This window comes from Halyomorpha halys, unplaced genomic scaffold (assembly GCF_000696795.3).
Source record: "Halyomorpha halys isolate HHAL.00 unplaced genomic scaffold, Hhal_1.1 Scaffold48.1, whole genome shotgun sequence".
In the NCBI taxonomy this organism is placed as follows: domain Eukaryota; kingdom Metazoa; phylum Arthropoda; class Insecta; order Hemiptera; family Pentatomidae; genus Halyomorpha; species Halyomorpha halys.
The window spans coordinates 344,973-354,492 of NW_027107227.1; the positions used below are offsets into that span (position 1 = coordinate 344,973).

General features: G+C 32.0%; 1 protein-coding gene and 1 long non-coding RNA gene across 3 annotated transcripts in view; one reads left to right on the top strand and one right to left on the bottom strand.

The window, feature by feature from the left end:
• The window catches only part of LOC136795332 (uncharacterized), a 27,714-nt gene extending 22,830 nt beyond the window's left edge, over positions 1 to 4,884 (top strand). Inside the window, exon 3 of the long non-coding RNA XR_010842923.1 lies at positions 4,764 to 4,884. This is a non-coding gene — a long non-coding RNA (uncharacterized lncRNA). The remainder of the gene's footprint in view (positions 1 to 4,763) is intronic.
• SPR (Sex peptide receptor) overlaps positions 1 to 9,520 on the bottom strand; it is a gene marked incomplete in the record, with an annotated part of 538,241 nt that overhangs the window by 296,249 nt on the left and 232,472 nt on the right.

Genomic DNA, 9,520 nt, shown 5'->3' on the forward strand with positions numbered 1-9,520 from the left:
AGCTCTAGGAGCGCGGTGGTTCCTTGGTAAGGCACGATGCTACTAACTCCTAGGACCCGATTTGAATCCGGCTGGGCAGAAAATTATTTTCTGTTACACTATAGCCGTGAGTCAACCCTGTGGATTCTGGAGCCCTTCTGTGGTCTACCCAGCCTTATAAAGTAGGTATCCTTAATTGGGTAAAAATCTGGTGGTCGAGCGTGATTCTGACCAAATCCTTTCCGTGTACAACCTTTGGTTTAGTAACAGTACTTCCTTACTATGTACTGAACCTCTGACCCTTCGTGGGTTGTAACAGTACAGATTTTAATTTTTTTTTTTTATAGGACTTCTAAAAATATTATCCAAAAATTAAAGTCTTGCACAAACACGTTAGCCCAAAAGACTTACCATCCTTATTAACGTAAGTGTTTATAATACGCATATGCGCATCACTAAAAATAAATCACTGGTTTACTCATTAATAGGAGAACGTATCCTCTATAAATATATAAGAATATAATAATAAAACGGACGAAGTGAAGACAGAGACTAAGCTGCATGAAAATAACTTCTCAGGGAGAAAAGAATAGCCCGTCCTATCCCGAAATAAGTTTCTATTTTATACGACGAGACCTATTGTTGGATGGAAAAGTAATTTTACTTTAATATCATTGCTTCTATTGTTTTGGTTGTTAAAAAAACATTTACATTTTTTTTTTAAATATTCATCCTACAATGGTAGGCTTTGGTGTGTAACACATATGATAAGCCCTGGGGCTATTTGAACCAACAATGATTTCATTTTTGCGATATTAAGTTAAGTCTTGGGAAACTTAAGCTTATAAAATATATTCTAGAGCATTATTAATGAAATGATTGTGGCTCAAATATATATTTAAAAAACCAATACAATATCTAATAATCAAATTGCAATTAAAAAAAATAGAAACAAAAACTAGTGCAGGAACTTTTTTTATAATCATAGTTTGTGAAGAATATATAGTGTTTCAGGGTTTGGACATTACCTAACTAAACATATGAATTAAGGATCTCAATACTAGAAAAAATTCCTTGAAGATGTGTCCCTTAGTTTAGAAGATATTCACATCGAATATTTTTTTTATTGTCATGAATTAGTTAGGTTGTAATAAATAAGTAATTTATTAACAAAATGTAAGCTTTTAAATTCATATTAAATGTAGTTCAAAGTGATAACTGTGAGGATTAAGACAACTCGGCATCTTTCTACCACAGTAGATTTGGCCGAACAGTACTGGATATGTGTTATTGTTACGCTCTCCAGATCATAAACCATTGGATTTCATTGTTAGGAGTGACATTAAAAAAAGATGTAAGCAAGCCCGGTAAATGATCTTATTTCATCACGAAGAATGATTGAAATTTTCGAAACATATCCAATACTGCTACTGTGAAAAAAGATTCTTTTGCATAATTGCAGAAGGCTGTGTTGGCGTTGGTCAACAAGGATCTGGTCTCTTAAAGTTTATTAACTGACCCCCACATCCATTTAAACACCTTATATTAATCTTTTAAATAGGCAATTGAACGGAAATGACAGAGTGTTTTTGTTAATAAAGAGTATGTAATAATACTAAAGCTATGAACAGACACAAAGGGCTTTTTTTTTAATAATATAAATGGAACTAGACTGTGGATTAAAAAAAATGGAGAATGAAATGGACAAGTCGCACTACCTCGGTATGAATGAAAAGATTAACTTTATATAAAATAAAATCTTTTCAATTTACTTCTGGTGAAATGAAGCTGTAAAACAATAATTTATTCAGAACATTTCGTTTAAATAAAAATGTATACTTCAAATCAAGGACAGACCAAATATACAGGACAGACCACCCCAACGAAAAAGCTAATGCTGATAATGCTGTCTTAATCCACCAGTCCTTACCCTCTCACTTGCTCCTCCTACCAATCCTAGACACTGTTGTAGTAATCAAAACTTTCTCCTTATCCATCAAAATTCCATCAGCGTATTGTACCCTTACCAAATCCTTATCTATTCACCAAGTCTTGAATTCCTCCTAGGTGCTGATCTAAATGCCATGCATCAACAATGGAGGTCCAGAGCCACTAATAAACGTAACACTTAGTTCCGAAATTTCCGTATAATTTCTTCTAATACTCCTACTTATTGGACATCATCCTCACCTCCTTGGTTTCTTTATACACACTAGCTTAGAACCTCTTCATCACTTCAAAGTGCGCTTAGGCGACTTTTCCTCTGATCATAGCCCATTAATCCTCACAATATCCCAATCCTCAATAACGAAACCTCCTTCACCATCATTCACCAGACACCCTGTAAACTAGAACCTCTTCTATCTAATCCTAATTGATAATATAGACCTTATATTATCCTAAAAACCTTTTTACTGCCATAATGACACTGTCAATCCATTCACTACTCGAATTCAGCTAGCAGCTCGGAGGTCATACTCACCCCATTTTTCCTGAAATAACACAACAATCCTTTGCTCCTATACCTATTGGTGCTACTCTACTTCAAACGTCACTCCAGAATCCTTTGGCTAAAAATCAGACATCCTGAAATCACTCAACCATTCCTGTAAACTTGTTAAAAATAATCTGGCAAAACCATTAGATCACAATCTTCAACCCACATATTACGTGTGACTACTCTCTCTAATAAGAAGAAAAAAATCTTTAAATGTCCCAATATTTATCACACCGTCAGACGTGATTATGGTTCCCGAGCCACTTCAGATGAGAGCAGAGCATAATTTGCCACCATTCCAAAATCTTCATTCTCTATCCCGAACTCCAACAATACTACTAAAGTCGACGAATTCCTCATTCTTTATCTCCTAAAGCTGTCAACCCCTCTGAAGGCAAATTCCTAATTAAAAACTAAAACCCCGTAAATCCCCAGGGTACAATCTTATCACTTCCCAGATTCTCCAACAACTTCCAAATTAAGCGATTAGATTCCTCGCCTACCTATCAAAATGTATCCTACGCACAGCCCACTTCCCCATAACACTTTATAACTATCCTTTTCCATAAACGAACTAAATCTTACAATAACATTTTATCCTATAGAACAATAACCTATCCTCTTCACAGCTGATATCCCTTCGATTTCTGATATTGTCCTTGCAATATTCTCCATTGATATCACCATCCTATCATCCCACTGCGACCCTGAAATGCTATCCTTAAACTTAAAAAGGTACTTCACCCAGAAAGAGGTATGTTGCAGCAACTAGCGTATGAAGGTCAATGAATCCAAATTTATGCATATCACTCCACCCTCCCCCTGATGTAGATCCTGTCTAACAATTCATTTTATCTTCACACCACTTCCCTCTTCAGATATGATCTTGGTTCCCATCTAGACAAAAGACCTAAATGAGACCCACAAATCAAACTGAAAAACATGAACTTGTGTTATTATACTTCCGAACAAAAATATAAATTTTTCGGATAAAAATATATTTTAGATTTTAAACATAACCTTATATGGATAGGTCTTTTTGGTGATACAAGATCTAAAAATATTACAAAATTTGTTCCAAGATCCTTGCCAATGCACTAGAAGCCAAGGAAATATTGTGCATAACGAATGAATTTTTTTATATTTTCCATGTATATTTGTATTTGTTATATATACTTTTGTATATCTAATGTTTTTTTTTTAAATATCGGTGACCATAATGAGTTCTAATGTATACAAAATTACGAAAATCAACAGTTATTATTTCATATATTTCAAAGTTGTAAACTTGGTTTTAAGAGTAATTTTTTTTTCTACTGATGTCCCATGCTCACAAAGTTCATTTGTAACTCTTCACAATTGTGTGCAAATCCAACTTTGCCGCAACTGATGGAAAGCTAAATTTCCGCTCTTTCACACTAAACTAATAACGACGCAGTAAAAATGTTTTATTGAAATCGATGATCCCACGTGTGTAGCCTCTTCTTGTTAGTTATGTGGTTTATTCCATGTGACTAATAATTTTAACTTTTAATTTAAATTTCATATCCTCACCTCTGTTATTCACGGACGATTTTGATAGTTACACAAGTTACTGAGAGACACTCTCATATTTCAATAGATAACTAAAGCTATTCATCTAGAAAACCTTACTTAAGGTACCTATGGACCTATGGACTTCAATTGAAGGGGGAAGCTAAAATTTTAAACAGTAAACGCGTCCAATCCTTTCACTTCTAAGTCCTTTGATAAATAGTCAATGTCCATAATTACAAACAAGACCCTTAATTATGGTCACCACATCCCTTTTGTTCTTGATTTCACCCCATTAAACTTTTCGAACTTCTAATAAGACATTACTCATCATCCTAACTTCAAGCGCAATCCCTATCCACTTCCATTAATCTTTACAGCCCCTATTACATACCTCGTATTCCAAAGATAGTAAGGTTATCTGCAGGCTGGCTTAATGTTACCTTAATTGTTAAGATGTTAGCTTAGTTCTTGAAAATGTACTTAAATGATATATCCATATTATACATATATTATTTAAGTACATGGTATACAGTTGAGTAATGAGTTATTAACATGTATCTATCATTTTAGTAAATTTAGAACAATCATTCCCATGCAATAAATGAAAAGTGACTTACACCATCTTCATTCTCTCCGGTAAAAATGTTGTTGGTTATCAAGTGATCTAAAGGAACTCATGACTGGTCTACAAAAGCCTTTTAAACTTGATTAAGCGAAATTTATTAAAATCAATTTGTATCTATTTATACAGGGTACACGTTTCAAATAAATGACCTAGAAGGGAGACCTTATTTCGGTCGTATAAAGATGTTATTATTGCCATGTCATTTGTATTGGATTTCGATCAACAGAGCCTCTTGCTATCTCAGTACTCATATGTAAGTTGCCTCAACCCTTTATATAGTTTAGCATTACATGTATGATAAATACATTACATTCAAAATTTGCAAATGGGTTATCACAGTGCCTTATAAATCTTGAGTTTCTAGAACAATTAAATATTTATGTACGTTCTTAATAATTTCATTCTGGCGTTATTTATCAGTAAAATAGGGAATATGGGCTGAAACCTGCTCAACTTTGGAATATTAAAAAAAGGAAAGTTTTATCCCCAGTTCAATTCATATAATAAACATCAGAAATGATCGGAAAGATTTATAAAAATGTCACTGTAATTAAATTTTCTGTTCTTGACCATAAACATGAAGATCAAACCTAAAACGTTCTGGAAAGAAATATTCATTTCCAAACCCTACGATTGTTCAAGAAGTTAATTTAGTCAGCGTCTTAGCTTAGGGTTTTTCTCAACTCTCGAAGCTGAGGGTTCTTCCGGAGAATTTTCCGACCATAGCCAAGCTTCTGACGATATAGAATAAATAATTATGTGCCACAGCCGGACTCGAATCTGAGCCTGGAAAATTGGGAGAGAATGTCTTTACTCACAGTGAAATTGAGTAGGACTCCTCTCAGACTGAACAATAGACGTGACAAATAATTTAGAAGCTTGTTATAAAGTTTGTAAACTGCCTTCCATAAGTAAGGCGCTGTACTAACTCCCAGGACCTGGGTTCGAATTCGGATATGACAGATAATTATTTATTATGATTATTATTTATTGGTTATATAATTATTTATCATTTACTCTGTGAGTTCAGGAGTCCTCCTGAGGTCCACCTACCCTCCTAAAGTAAAATTGTAGAAAAATCTAATGGCTGACTGTGATCATGAAAAACATCACCTCCTTGTTGTAATTGTTATAAAAACATTATTGCCTTAGTAAGTAATGAACTCCTGACCTTTTATGGTTTTTTTTTTTAGTTTTGATTATATCATAATAATGTCTAGCTTAAAATCCATTTTCACAATAAAAGAGCCAATAAGTAAGAAGAATATATGAGTGTTTCTGACGATAATATAGGTACTATGCAACTGGATGTCTTAAGATACGAGACTGTTCAAAAACTCCGTAGATTTGATGAGAGTTATGATTCATAAGACCATATTTTAACTTTAAAACTATTCAGTATAAATTTTAAGCTAGAATCAAAAAAATTTCCCTTGCTTACCCAGCCTAACTAAACAAAAAAAATGGTTTTTCCTCTGACATATGTTGTTGATAAATCATCTATTGTGCCAGTTGATTTGTTTTGATATTTTAGGGCTAGCTATAGGAGGATATTAATTATCCAACTACTAAAATTTCTGACGTGTCTCTGGGTCGTTTTGGATGTGCAAAGAGATAGATGTACATAATAATAATAATAAGAAGAAAGTTACTAACGCAACAAGAAGTCGAAAAAGTAATGTTCCAGTAACAAATGTTTGTTGATAAAAAAAGTTTAAAAATCAGATAATATTTTATTTCTTTTGGGATTAATTTTTCAGTTAATAAAATGATGTAAATTAAATTAATAACTAACTATAAAATTACTAATCAAATCGTAATGTAATGTACCTACTTGAATATTTAATAGAACCAATTACGACAATGCATAATTCTTTTCTTATTCCACTTGTCAGAGGAGATGAACAAGGACTAAGATTTTCCAGTAGCAAATAGGATTTTTGGATCTGGATTTTCCGGGAGAGGAGTTTTATAGGGTAAGGAAACTGTGTTGGAGATCATCTAAAGCCTAATCTTTTTGAAATAGCTGCCAGCCCCAGGAATTTCAATGAGGGATGTGACGACGAACAGTGAGCTACCATGAGTACCCCTGTTGCATTTCTTTTATACATTAACTGTTAGCTAACTAACTTATAATTAAGTATTTACTTTCATATATTAACTATTAGAAATATGTTTTAAAAATGAAATTTATGTTTATAGCATTTCGTGTTTGTTTTTGAAAAAAAAATTCATTAATAAAAATGATTTTAATTTTTAAAAATATGACTACGGAAATAACCCTATCTTGTATTATTATTCGTGCTAAGAGATTGTATGTTATTGCTTATCTGCTTAAACATGTTAGTGGATTGTTTAAATTTAAAGTAAAGAAACTTGGCTAAAATATGAACCCTAATAAAGCAGTTTATGTTCAATTTCCGGAGATACTGTTTTTCCTAAAGCAACATTTTTTCCATATGAAGAAATATGAAGCACCAAATGAAAGGTAAGCGAAAAGTTTAGGTTTTTCTCGTAACCTTAAAAACTTATTTATTGTGTCCTTGTATGGTAGGGGTAAAAAAAAAACCTTTTTTAGGTAGTGTGCATTTTTTTCTTTACATGAAACAACTCAAAAATGAATTTTACATATCATTTTGAAACAGCCACCATTTTCCCCGTTACTATGGTTATTAGTCATTAATTTTGCCCCTCAGATGTATATAGTTTACTTTAAAGTAACTACTTTCAAAAATTGGAATGAAATAATTTTTTTTTTTGTGTTGGGCTGTTGGGATAATTTATTTTCGGGCGGTCGTTTCTTAAGCCTTTTTTAGTTATTCATTTTTTTTTATTCCTAATGTTTTTAGTTTTTCATGCGTTAGAAATTTCTATTTAAAAACATTATTTTTCGTTAGGAAGTGAATAATGTGAATAGGAAGAGTTTGAATGTAAATATGGTCTGTTGGTTTGTGATGTGAATGGAAATACAAAATTGAGCTGTTATACAATACACCATTTTTGATTGAATACATTATAAAAGTTTATAACATCGTCGATTCACATGTTAATTAATAAATAAATATTTCCGTTAGTGAAATACAAAATAGTACAATTTTGTCAATAATGATACGTAAATCAGTTTAAGGCAAAGCTAGACAGGAAAGAAAAGTCTTATTAGGAAAATTATTACAAATGGTCAGATGAGACAACAGTTGAAAAAAAAATGAAAATCCTTCAAAAAAATAAACGATTCGTCAAAACAATTGAAAGGACCACTGACATCCTTTTTTATCATCGAATATAAGATCATAATAATCCTCACACTTGTAATCCTTCATACAAAAAGTGGATACCCCTTTGTCAGCAACAGCTGGTTTCCGAAAGAAGAAGCGAGGCACAGTCTACGCCCCAAGGAGCCGGAAACCAGGCAGAAATGAGGGGGAGAACGAAAACAGTGAAGGGTGGATCCGCAATAAGAATCAGATCGAAGATACGGATATGAAATTGCGGCGGAGAGAAGGAGGGGGCTTTTATACTTTTATTCTCTTTGAATTAAGATGCTCTTTCAATATTTCTGTTCCTTTATGGCTTCCGTTTGTCTCGAATCTAGTATAATGGCTTCTTTTTTTAATGCTTTATACAGGGAGAATCCTATAATATACCTTTCTTTTTTCTCCTCCATTATTCTTTTCACAGTGGCCCCATGAATAGAAACTTTATTAGAAACAGTTTACAAGCCCCAAGGCATACTGCGTTACCACATTTTATTTATTGCTTTTAAAAAACAACCTTGTGAGAAGGTCGATTATTTGCTGTATTTTTTAAACAATTATAAATTTTCCTATAATCGTAAAACAAAATACGTTAATTTTTGCTTCATCTAGAAGAAATTGTAAATTAACTTTTGTGAATGGATTTCTTTCTGTGAATTTTTTCTTAAATGTTTGTAAAAGCTGATGGTATAAACATTACTTTTGTCTCGATTCATATGTCTAATATCGCAGAATTTTCCAACTACTGACTGTATATTTTGTTTTATTTGGAATAACTCCTTAAATATTAAATAAACTAAAATATCACTATGAGAAATGCTGTAGGGTATTTTGATAAACTTTTCTGTCAGCCCTAATAGACATTTGTATGTCAAATTGTTTTTGTGATATTGAACTTTTCTCAAGATATGATTTCTTTCAACTACTGGGTAGTTTCTCTACATCCTGTATTATATCATTATGTCATTATGATCAAATTTACTTGTATTTTTTATACAGTTGTAAATATCAATAAATAAATAGAAAAAAAAAGATATTTGTGATAAAAGAATGGTGTTTGAAAAACTGAAAATATTGAACGAAAAGTGTTTGTTCTATTAGGACTCAAATTTTCTCTATTTTAAAAACATTTTTGATACTTTTTACTCAGTTTTCATGATAAATTATAGCACTAAGTGAGAAATAATATAAAATATTTTTATTTTTTTCCCGTGCTAATTCTTCCAAAATATATAAATTTCATAATACCTTATGGCCAGGTGCATTACTCCCAGATTAGGCTTAGTATGCATCTCATTCTATAACGCTGGAAGAGTTTATGAGCCTGTTGGTCTGTTGTTATGAGTAAGTTTTAGCACTATAGCAAACAATGGACCTTATAAAGTAATTGTTGTTTAATTTAGGAAAATTTAAAAATAATTCTTAAAAATAACAACTAAAAAAACGCGTTCGTTGTTCCAAACTACAATAATTGCCTAAATCTTAATTTTGACAAATCATACTTACATAATTTCTATTACCTCTCAAAGATTTTTCAGCAAAAATTATTCCATATAACAAAAATTTACATCACTTAAACAAGGAAACTGAGAACTACAATATAATATATTAACAATAATTATTTTATAT